Source organism: Podarcis tiliguerta, assembly GCF_965153285.1.
Source record: "Podarcis tiliguerta genome assembly, chromosome: 2".
Lineage (NCBI taxonomy): Eukaryota > Metazoa > Chordata > Lepidosauria > Squamata > Lacertidae > Podarcis > Podarcis tiliguerta.
The window spans coordinates 25178357-25190363 of record NC_139535.1 but is presented as its reverse complement, the minus strand read 5'-3'; the positions used below and the strand labels follow the sequence as shown (position 1 = coordinate 25190363).

The following is a 12007-nucleotide window of genomic DNA, read 5'->3' as shown; positions in this document are numbered from 1 at the left end:
TGAACCCTTCAGCCCAGTTCTGTTCTGGCCTGTGAATAAACAAGAGCTGTTTGAAGTATTTCTGTATCATCTGATATGTTCACCCACAACTTAACACTTTGCATCATAGAGCTTTATATTTATGGTGTGAATTTGGCCCCACTAAACATCTCCACCGGATAGTGTCTCCTGCTGAACAGATTGTTGACTGTGCTAGCTGAGAGAGAGAGAGAGAGAGAGAGAGAGAGAGAGAGAGAGAATCACCTGTTAGGAAGGAGAAAGAATGGGGCTGCCTATAACTAGGTCCAAAACAGATGACCAACATGTCCAGAAAGAGGCCTTTCAGTTTGGGACATGTATTCACAACAGCAAATATATTGTTTTTAAGGAGGGTGGTGGATCCACGTCCCAAATCTGTGAGCTTTAATGTAAGTCATTCCCTTGCTTTCCTAATTAGATCAATATATGCAATCCTAGCCTCTCCTGTGCAAGGGATTAATTCCATTTCATAATTTAAGTAGCCTTTCCTGGATACCAGATGGGTATTGATTTCCAGTAATACCCTCAGATCACATTGCCCTCTACTCGTATCACCTTATACAAGGCTAAATGCATTGTTCTGGGACATATAAAATTCCCTGGCCTTGTTCACCACATAACATCTTTCGCCTTATCTCCCATGCCAAGTGCCAGTTGCATCCCTCATCCTTCCTAAGAGATAATTATTATTATTATTATTATTATTTATTTATTTATTTATTTATACCCCGCCCATCTGGCTGAGTTTCCCCAGCCACTCTGGGCGGCTCCCAATCAAGTGTTAAAAACAGTACAGCATTAAATATTAAAAACTTCCCTAAACAGGGCTGCCTTCAGATGTCTTTTAAAGATAGGATAGCTGCTTATTTCCTTTTAAAGATAGAAGAGCTGCTTATTTCCAATGTGGTTACACTGTAGGACTAGACCTGAAAGGCCAGAGTTCAGTTCACATTTTGGCCATGCAGCTTCCTGGGGGATCTTGGGCCATTCACTGCCTCTTAGCCAAACCTACCTCATATGATCATCATAATCATCAACCGCTCCATGCAATGACTGGATTTTGTATCTAGTCCCCAGGACGCTTCTTCATCATTTCACTGGTCCATAGCCTTCTGACCACAGGGACAGTCTGTAAGATCAGTAGGCTGGGAGTGAGAAACCAGGAGCGAGTGGCAACTCAGCAGCCAAAGGACAGTAGCAATTTGAAAATGAAGACTGTGCAAATGAGATGGAGCTCTAGAGAACAGCATGGGCAGATCCCAGGTGAAAACATTGGCCTCTCCAGTTAAGAAGAAGAAGAGAAGATTTTGGATTTGATATCCCTCTTTATCACTACCCTAGGGAGTCTCAAAGTGGCTAACATTCTCCTTTTCCCCACAACAAACACTCTGTGAGGTGAATGATGCTGAGAGACTTCAGAGAAGTGTGCCTAGCCCAAGGTCACCCAGCAGCTGCATGTGGAGGAGCGGGGATGTGAGCCCAGTTCACCAGATTACGAGTCCACCACTCTTAACCACTACACCACACTGGCTCTCTTAAATGGATGGCAGGTCTAGGTAAAGCCTACCAGGGTGTAGGGGCACTGCCACTCGGAGTAAACATACTGGTTGAAATGGGCCCACAATCTTACCCAGTGTATGACCTGTTCATATAGCAAGTCTTGTTGGCTGCGTTGCTTCCTCACCAATGCTGGTGTCCCCTTTCAGCAGCACAGAGCCACTTCATCAGAAAGAAAAGGTGGTTGAGATAACATCTGCCTAAGTGCCCCATCAGGATCCTTTTAGGATTCAGTCACACTTAATTCTGAAATTGAACTCTGCATGTTCCAGAGCCATTGCTTGACTTTCTCTCCTGTTTCTTCCAGAGCTCGTGAGTTGTGGGGCTCCCCAAAGGCCGGGCGAGCAGCGACATAAATTGACCCACCTCTCATTCGGAGAAAGCCCCGGTGAGTGCGAGCGTTAATACAGAAAGTGGCCAGCCGCCAAAAAACGAAAGTTACCAGATCTGCCGAGAATCCCCAGTGTGACATCATGAAATGGAAGGAATCTGCTGGGCGCCAAAGCGTCTGTTAAAGATCAAAGAAAGGAGCTGGGGGGAGAGTTAAGGAAATAGAAACTAGGAGAGAAAATGGGGTGGCTGGTTTGAGGGAAAGGATGTGAGATTTGGCTCAGGAGTGGGGGGCGGAGAGAAAGGGAATACTCTGGAATAAGGAAATCCCCGGACACTTTCATAGGCCTGAATTACATGTGCGTTTTCTACTAAGTTCACCATATCACAAACTCAACCTGACTTTTACAGCAGCCAGATCTGCTACTCTGGTAGAAACAGAGGAAGCTGCCTTGCAACTGAGTCAGACCATTGGTCCATGTAGCTCAGTATTGTCTACACTGACCAGCAGTGTCTCTCCAGGGTTTCAGGCAGAAAGTCTCTCCCAGCCCTGCCTGGAGATGGCGGATGGATTGAGGCTTTCTACATGCCAGGCAGATGACCCAACACTGAGCTGTGTCCCTTCTCCAAACTCTGCCCTGTCCCAAAACCATCCCCTTTCCCCTGACTGATTAAGCTTACAAAGAACCACTTTCGCATGAGTTCAAAGTATTTCCTGCATACAATATACATGTCTACCCAGAAATGAGCTCAAGGGGACCTACTCCCCATTACCAGGGTTGGGAAACATGTGTCCCTGTATAATGAATCATTATACCAAAGCAGGCGTTGCTGCTTACTTCATTTCCAGGAGAGTGCCTTATTTATACATCTGTCCATTTGCAGATCCCTGGACGACCTTGAAATTTCAGCTATTGAATCAGCAGGCTGATCATTCCCCTTGATGGCCATTACCATTTTTCTCATTTTGTTCTCAGGTATACTCTTGTGTTTCCAGTGTGTGTGTGTGTGATTCCTTTAAGGTATAAAAATACATGTTTCAGCACAATGGATTAACCACATACTAGGAATTTTTTTTACTGTTTGTGAGCGTGTGGGTGTAGACCCAATCTCCATGCTTATTCTGATGAATATACCTTCCTGCTATCTGGGCACCAGGGGGAATTGCTGCAAGGGAAAAGGCCAATTTGATGGAGATCGGGGCTGGGGAAGGAAGGCTGAAACCTCCCCTCCCAACATACTGCGAACTTGATTATAACCCCCCTTCCCAGCAGCTGTATTTAATTTTTCTAAACATGGCATCATGAACAAGCACACCATTAGTATCACATTTAATAGGTCCTGAGTGTTTGATTTAAAAGAAAGGCATTACCTGATTTAGGAAAATGCTGAATATCTGTTTTGTGTGTGTGTGTGTTTTGTTTTTTTCAGAACTGCTTGCTGTATCTACTTTGGTTTTTCCTCCCATGTTCTGCACTTGCTTCCTTGTCGTGTGTTTTCAGCAGTGTTCATTTTGCAACACCAGCAAAATTTCAGCCCTGTTTATGTGTCGAAATAAAGGATCAGCCTTTGCTTACAAGCTTATTTAGAAGACTGTATTGACTCAGGCTGCTTGTTCTCAGTCCACCATTTACCACCATCTTGACAAATGAAAAAACTGGTTCTTCAAAGATTATTCCAAACATTTTGTCGTAAGCAAGGATTATTCTAAACTTTATGAAGTATTTGCACATAAATCTTAGTGGGTGTGGGGATTCTGTTGTTCTTGCTGTTGTCGCTGCTGCTGCTGACTCAGGTCGTTTAAAAGTCATTTCCATGTTTGCTTTTAATAATGCCATTGCGGTGGAGCCTATTGCATCTGTGCGAATGCAAACAGACAGCGTGTCTCTTAGTAGTAATGAGAGATTCACTGGAACACCCTAATTCTTTTAACCTGTGACCATCGTTTTACATTTGTATTGCTAGCTCTTTTTGAATGCATCATTCATTCTGCGGCGCAACAAACTCCAATGGGAGTCACTTGCAACAAATGAATCATGGAATCATAGAGTTGGAAGGGATCCCAGGGGTCATCTAGTGCAACCCCCCTGCAATGCAGGAATCTTCGGCCCATTGTAGGCCTTGAACCCACAACCGTGAGATTAAGAGTCTCATCATCTACCAACAGAGCTATCCCAGATTGATGAAGTGCAAGATTGGTTTGGGAAGCAACCTCTTTTTGTTGTTTAGTCGTTTAGTCATGTCTGACTCTTCGTGACCCATGGACCAGAGCACGCCAGGCACTTCTGTCTTCCATTGCCTCCTGCAGTTTGGTCAGACTCATGTTTGTAGCTTCGAGAACACTATCCAACCATCTCATCCTCTGTCGTCCCCTTCTCCTTACGCCCTCCATCTTTCCCAACCTCAGGGTCTTTTCCAGGGAGTCCTCTCTTCTCATGAGGTGGCCAAAGTATTGGAGTCTCAGCTTCACAATCTGTCCTTCCAGTGAGCACTCAGGGCTGATTTCCTTAAGAATGGAGAGGTTTGATCTTCTTGCAGTCCATGGGACTCTCAAGAGTCTCCTCCAGCACCATAATTCAAAAGCATCAATTCTTTGGCGATCAGCCTTCTTTATGGTCCAGCTCTCACTTCCATACATCACTACTGGGAAAACCATAGCTTTAACTATACAGACCTTTGTTGGTAAGGTGATGTCTCTGCTTTTTAAGATGCTGTCTAGGTTTGTCATTGCTTTTCTCCCAAGAAGCAGGCGTGTTTTAATTTCGTGGTTGCTGTCACCATCTGCAGTGATCATGGAGCCCAAGAAAGTAAAATCTCTCACTGCCTCCATTTCTTCCCCTTCTATTTGTCAGGAGGTGATGGGACCAGTGGCCATGATCTTCGTTTTTTTGATGTTGAGCTTCAGACCATATTTTGCGCTCTCCTCTTTCACCCTCATTAAAATGTTCTTTAATTCCTCCTCACTTTCTGCCATCAAGGTTGTGTCATCTGCATATCTGAGGTTATTGATATTTCTTCCAGTGATCTTAATTCCGGCTAGGGATTCATCCAGCCCAGCCTTTCGCATGATGAATTCTGCATATAAGTTAAATAAGCAGGGAGACAATATACAGCCTTGTTGTACTCCTTTCCCAATTTTGAACCAATCAGTTGTTCCATATCCTGTTCTAACTCTGTATTGGAGAAGATCAGTCTACATCCCAATCCTGAAGAAGGGCAGTGCCAAAGAATGCTCCAACTGCCGCACGATTGCACTCATTTCACACGCTAGCAAGGTTATGCTTAAAATTCTACAAGGAAGGCTCAAGCAGTATGTGGACCGAGAACTCCCAGAAGTGCAAGCTGGATTTAGAAGAGGCAGAGGAACCAGAGACCAAATTGCAAACATGCGCTGGATTATGGAGAAAGCTAGAGAATTCCAGAAAGACATCTACTTCTGCTTCATTGACTATGCAAAAGCCTTTGACTGTGTCGACCACAGCAAATTTTGGCAAATTCTTAAAGAAATAGGAGTGCCTGATCACCTCATCTGTCTCCTGAGAAATCTCTATGTGGGACAAGAAGCAACCTCTTTAGTCATATGTAAAAACTTTAAACACAGCATCAGGGGTTGGCTAATCTCAGGTCCAGGGATCAAATGTGGCTCTCCAAACCTCTCTACCTGGCTCTTTCTCACCACGCTCCCTATCCAACCACATCTCTTCCTCCCAGGCCATGCCCCTCACCAGTCCTGCTGGAAGAAAAACATACGAGTCCTGCTGGAGCTGGCTGGTGGCCCATCTAATATCCAGCATACGGATCACTCAGCGGCCAACCAGATGCCCACAGGACGATGTGCGGTGGCACTCAGAGCTGTGTCCTTCAACAATGCTTTTTGCATGCCTGGATGCAGGATAGAGAAACCAGTGTACTGTGCAAAGGTAAAATTTGCACTTGTTGTCCTGCACACTTTTGCCCCTGGCCCCGCCTACCTCTGGCATGCGGACCTCGGGAAGGCTGTCCAGAAGGGAACGTGGCCCTTCAGCTTAAAAAGTGTGTTTCTCTGCACTACATCTTCATGGTAGAAGTGTCAAGTTGGAAGGAACCTCGGGGGGGTCAACCCTCTGCCAGTCCCACATCCAATTCGAAACCACACCAGACCCTGCTTAAGCTTTGCAAATGTGCTAGCAGCTTTATTGCTGCGCCACTTCTGTGCAGTCCTTTTTGACAGTGGTTTATAACAAAGTTGCAATGATTGTGAGCCGTCCCGAGATCTTTGGGTGAAGACCAGTCTATAAATTTAAGTAATTAATATGCTCACCGATGCTGGTGACTTCTGCCTGCCATTCATACAATTTAGTTTTCCCTTTCCCTCCCCAGTGAAACATCAAATCTATTAGACTCCGCTGGGGTCCCCCCCCCCTTTAAAACAGGTTGGAGTTTCACACAGGTTGGTGTGAAAATATGTGGGAGGGAGAGAGATTCTCTCTCAAGTTTTCTTCTCAACAGCCAACCCCAACTGCTTGTTTATTATTATTAGGTACCCCTGCCCGTACGGGCCAGTCTTGACAGACTCTAGGGTTGTGCGCCCATCTCACTTAAGAGGCCGGGGGCCAGCGCTGTCCGGAGACACTTCCGGGTCACGTGGCCAGCGTGACATCGCTGCTCTGGCGAGCCAGAGCCGCACACGGAAACGCCGTTTACCTTCCCGCCAGTAAGCGGTCCCTATTTATCTACTTGCACCCGGGAGTGTTTTCGAACTGCTAGGTTGGCAGGCGCTGGGACCGAACAACGGGAGCGCACCCCGCTGCGGGGATTCGAACCGCCGACCTTTCGATCGGCAAGCCCTAGGCGCTGAGGCTTTTACCCACAGCGCCACCCGCAACCATTATTATTATTATTATTATTATTATTATTATTATTATTATTACTACTACTACTACTACTACAGTGGGACGCGGGTGGCGCTGTGGGTAAAAGCCTCAGCGCCTAGGGCTTGCCAATCGAAAGGTTGGCGGTTTGAATCCCCGCGGCGGGGTGCGCTCCCGTTGTTCGGTCCCAGCGCCTGCCAACCTAGCAGTTCGAAAGCACCTCCGGGTGCAAGTAGATAAATAGGGACCGCTTACCAGCGGGAAGGTAAACGGCGTTTCCGTGTGTGGCTCTGGCTCGCCAGATGCAGCTTGTCACGCTGGCCACGTGACCCGGAAGTGTCTTCGGACAGCGCTGGCCCCCGGCCTCTTGAGTGAGATGGGCGCACAACCCTAGAGTCTGTCAAGACTGGCCCGTACGGGCAGGGGTACCTTTACCTTTACCTTTACTACTACAGTGGTAACTCGGGTTACAGATGCTTCAGCTTACAGACACTTCAGGTTACAGACTCCACTAACTCAGAAATAGTACCTCAGGTTAAGAACTTTGCTTCAGGATGAGAACAGAAATCACACAGCAGCGGCACGGCAGCAGCGGGAGGCCCCATTAGCTAAAGTGGTACCTCAGGTTAAGGACAGTTTCAGGTTAAGAACAGACCTCCAGAACGAATTAAGTTCTTAGCCCGAGGTACCACTGTACTGCTACTACTGTACTACTATTACTATTTCGGAAGATTCTACTGTGGAATCTGCCAGAATGAAAACTTTCCAAAGAAATCCTGGTGTGGAAACTTCAGGACAGTCAAAAGGAAGCACCATGCCTCAGAATGCACCGTTAAACTATGGAGTTTGCTGCCTCAAGGTGCGGCAAGGGTGGCTGGGCTGGATGGCTTCAAAGAGGTGGGGAGACATTCACGGATATCAATAGCCACATTAACTATGCAGTATCTCCTGTGCTGGAAGCAGTCTACCCCTGAACACCAGTTGCTGGGAATCTCAGATAGTGGTAGTGTTAGAGATCTTGAAAACGCCAAACAAAACGAACAGGAGCTGAGACCATCAGGAACGCAGTAATTTGAATACAGCTCCTCTGTGGTGCAAATATTTTGTAAAACCCAAGCTGCACCTACGAAATTTCAGGCATAAGATTTCATCGGCAAGAGGTCAGGGTGGGGGTAAGCTCCTTGAACACCTGCGTAACTTCTTTATCGTTGCTGAATGGAGCTTTGTGTGTTGGCTGAGCTGCCTCCCTGACCAACGATGCTATTAATTGGCACTGACGCAGATGTTCACAGCTGCCTACAAGATGTTGGAGGCTGCTCCCATGTCAGCTGCACATGCTATCACCAAGAAAATTACTTTAATTCATTCCTTGGGGTTAGGCTTTTTGTTGCTGCGATGTGACCCGCTAAAACAAAAGGCAGATCTGCCAACAGAAAAGAATAGCCATCACCCGGGGGGGGGGGTCACCAACCTGGCTGGACACCTGGGCACATTTGCAGGCCAAATGAACTGTCGTGGTTATTGCACATGCACCACAACTAAGCACCACAACCTATTACATTGGTGGCGGTACAGTGGTACCTCTGGTTACGTACTTAATTCGTTCCGAAGGTCCGTTCTTAACCTCAAGCTGTTCTTAACCTGAAGCACCACTTTAGCTAATGGGGCCTCCTGCTGCTGCTGCACTGCCACAGCACGATTTCTCTTCTCATCCTGAAGCAAAGTTCTTAACCTGAGGTATTATTTCTGGGTTAGCAGAGTCTGTAACCTGAAGTGTATGTAACCCGAGGTTCCAAACCTAATTTCAGCAGGTGGGAAAGGACCCCAACTGTTCTGTTATAAGCTGAACTAGCAGGGCCATGGCTGCTAGACCTCCTCATAGAGGGGAAAATTTAAAAATAACTCAAGAAAATCTTTAATAAAAAATTATCAAGACAAAAGACACATTGCATGATCCAGAAGAAGGGGAAACTTATTCTGAACATTCTTCCCGACAAAACATTCTCTCTCTCTCTCTCTCTCACACACACACACACACACACACACTTACTTTGATTGGTAAGGATGGCTACAAGCAACAGTGGTAGCAGCATTGTACCCTCCTTGACACCCATGCTTTCTGCTCTTTCTCCTAACTGGCTTTGTAATGTCATCATACGGCCCAACCTGACCATGTGATGACATATTGGCATTGCAATGCAATCACACTTGCTATGTGGTAACCCAAGGGATGATGGCACCCGGGGGCAGAGCAAGTGGAGGGCGGTCTGCCCCGGGTGTCATCAACAAAGGGGGTGACATTCAGCATGCCGCCTGCCCTGGGCTGCTGGAGGAGGCAGGCAGGCAGGCAGGCAGAGAGATGACGGGAAGGAGGCTGGCAAGAAAACAAGTGGAGGGTGGATGGAAGGAGAAAAACAGAAGCTCCCTCAAGTCAGGACCCAAACCCTGTAACCCCCCTCCCCCCAAAAAGCTCAACCACTTTGGTCAACCCTCTCCCCCCCCCAAAAAAAATTCAACAACTCATGACAATGGGTCACAGCCAGTATTTTTATACTGCGAGTAGATCGCAGTCTCATTGGAGTCCAACTAGATTTTAAGGGGGAGAGAGAGAAGAAATTTTCTGCACCGGGTACCACCTGACCTTGCTACACCACTGATGGCACCAAAGGAGCTGCCAGCTCTTAAGCAAAGAGTAAACAAGGGGAAAGTCTCATAGGTTTTTAGCATCCCCCCGCCCCCGCCACATGCATTATATTTGCACTGAAAATGTTTAACTGCGAATATACCCTGCAGCCTTCTTTTAACGCTAATACATTTCAATAGGACAGATGTTAGCAAGACTAATAGCTCCGGCTACATTTCATTTATGCGTACAGCTCTAAAATGACGCGCAGAACTTGCCACTAACCCTTTCCCCAGTTTTCAAGAAATCCTGGGCGACGTCTACGTTGGTGCCAGTACAATGTACCGTATTAAAAACAGAGCTGCCATAGTTAATCAATTAATCAGTTAGATTGATCAATTAAAAATTGTTTTCTTTGTAGGGAATGGATTGGGGACAGACTGTGCAGTCAACTAAAAAGTTCCCCTAAGTAACTGAAGAGAATTTCTTTAGCATGATTTTTTGCAAAGACAGCACCAAATAGACACCTCTCCAAAGATGGTTAAGTTCCAGCAAGTTCTGACTGAAAAAAAGCCCTGCTTAGGCCACATTTCCACCATGCGTTTCAAGAACCATGATGCTACTTTAAAAGGTCATGGGTCCCCCAAGGAATTGTGGGAGTTGTAGCTTGTTAAGGGTTCTGAGAGTTTAGTTCCATTCCCCTCACAGAACTATAATTTCCACAGTGGCTTAACCAAAAAAACCCCCACACCTCTCTTCACTGGAAACTCTTTAAGTGCTTTGATTTATGGTGTGAATGTGGCCTTAGAAGGGAGGAAAATAGGTTCTCTTCTACTTCAGAGTTAAAAAAATTAGGATTGTACTCATGGGCGGAGTCAGGATTTTTGTTGGGGGGCAGAACCAACATTATTGGTCAGTTAAGTATTTCTATTGTTTTACTTGATCTGGGGGGGGGGCAGCTGCCCTCCCCCCAGGTTACACCCATGATTATACTGCATCGTTTCACCCTAGATTTCAGCATGTTAGGCTAGTTTACATGGCTTGTGAAGTTTTGCCAATAAAGATGTTTGAACACAAATTCAAAATGGGATGGGATAACCCTTTTCTCCAGGAAAGAAACAAATATGTGTAAGATTTTAATTTCCCTCTGCTCCTCAGTAGATAATCAAGATTTTTCATTGCAAATGATGCTAGAATCAAGGGTGTGTCCAGTTTCCCCAACCAAAGCAATCTACATAAGAAAAGAAATTTAATCTACCCTGTTTAATGTTATGTTGTCTCACAACAATACCCCATCTGCTTAGTGTAGCAAAAAGGGAATCATTATACCCTTCATCAAGTTACAGAAAGGAGTAACCTTCAAATTACGCCTTTTCGGGCTTTGAAGGAAAAATTGACAAGGTAATTAATCTAAGAACACAAAACAGGTTCACTCTGGATTCTAGCTATACAAGCAAATGGCAGCATGGCCTTCATGGTGGATGAAATTTTGCACTTTTCAGTGGCCATTTTGAATTATTTAAATAGAACTTGTTTAACCAGATTTTTTTAATTAAAAAAAGCATAAGCACATTAGAAATGTGTTCCTTCTTTTCTCTTGAAAAAGCAGGGCAATGTCACTTTATCAATTACAAATGTTTTAAATTGACTAAAAAGCCATCGCCAATTAGCCTGGCAAACTTTCTTTTCTTTAAAAAAGTTACTTACGGTTTTAAACAAGTTTTTTTTTAAAAAAAAAAAAAAACTTCAGGTAGCAGGACCCTCTCCTGCTCTTAGATAGCATCAGCTGCAGTGGCGTAATGTGGGGGGTGCAGGGGGGGCCGACCGCACCGGGCGCAACATCTGGGGGGCGCGCTCGCACTCGCAGCTCTCTGCCCCTACCTGGCTCACTCACTCTCTCTCACTGCAGTGCTGGCTATGCGAATCCGATCCGAGCCGCCGGGTCGCCACCCACTGTGGAGGGGAGGGTGCCAGGCGTGTGGTGCGGTGCGGAGAGAGAGCAAGGGACTATCTGGGGGAGGGACAGTGTAGCGGGGGGGCGCAAATTACTTGCCTTGCCCCGGGTGCTGACAACCCACGCTACGCCACTGATCAGCTGAGATATATGCATTCACAATCCAAACATGAATGATCCAGGCTAATGTCACAGACCTAACCAAGTCTGCTCAGGAGTCCTTTTGAAATCGGTTGTGAATGCGGCTCCCATTGAAATCAGTGTGAAAAGTTAGGCCTGATTACAAGTCTCATTGAGGAGTAGGTGCAACTAATGTAGTTCAGATCCAACTTAGTTTATGGGTCCTCCTCTTCAGTTGTGTGCAGAATCAATGAATAAAAACCAAATGAGTCAATCTACACATACATAATATTTGTAGACACACACACACACAAAAAGGAGCGGCCATAAAATCATCTCCGTATAATCCAAAGTGGTACAATCCAGGAACAGTTTGAGCATGGGCTCAGCTGGTTTCCTAGAGAGCCCTGTGACCTGGCGGCAGCAGCAGCAGCAGCCCCAATTAGCAAAGATTTGCTTTCATTGCCAATGGATAAGGCTTTCATAAACAAATCCAGGAAGAGGCTTGGAAAGGTCTTTGGTTGGCGACGGATCAGCTTGCATCTTGGGAGTCCT

The 12007-nt window shown here is 46.0% G+C and overlaps 1 long non-coding RNA gene across 1 annotated transcript; it reads left to right on the top strand.

Annotated features, from left to right (window-relative positions):
• The first annotated feature begins 217 nt into the window (after positions 1–217).
• On the top strand, positions 218–2910 carry LOC310671137. Its single transcript, XR_014507819.1, has 3 exons — positions 218–407; positions 1883–1963; positions 2791–2910. It is a non-coding gene; the product is annotated as an uncharacterized lncRNA (long non-coding RNA).
• The last annotated feature ends 9097 nt before the right edge of the window (positions 2911–12007 follow it).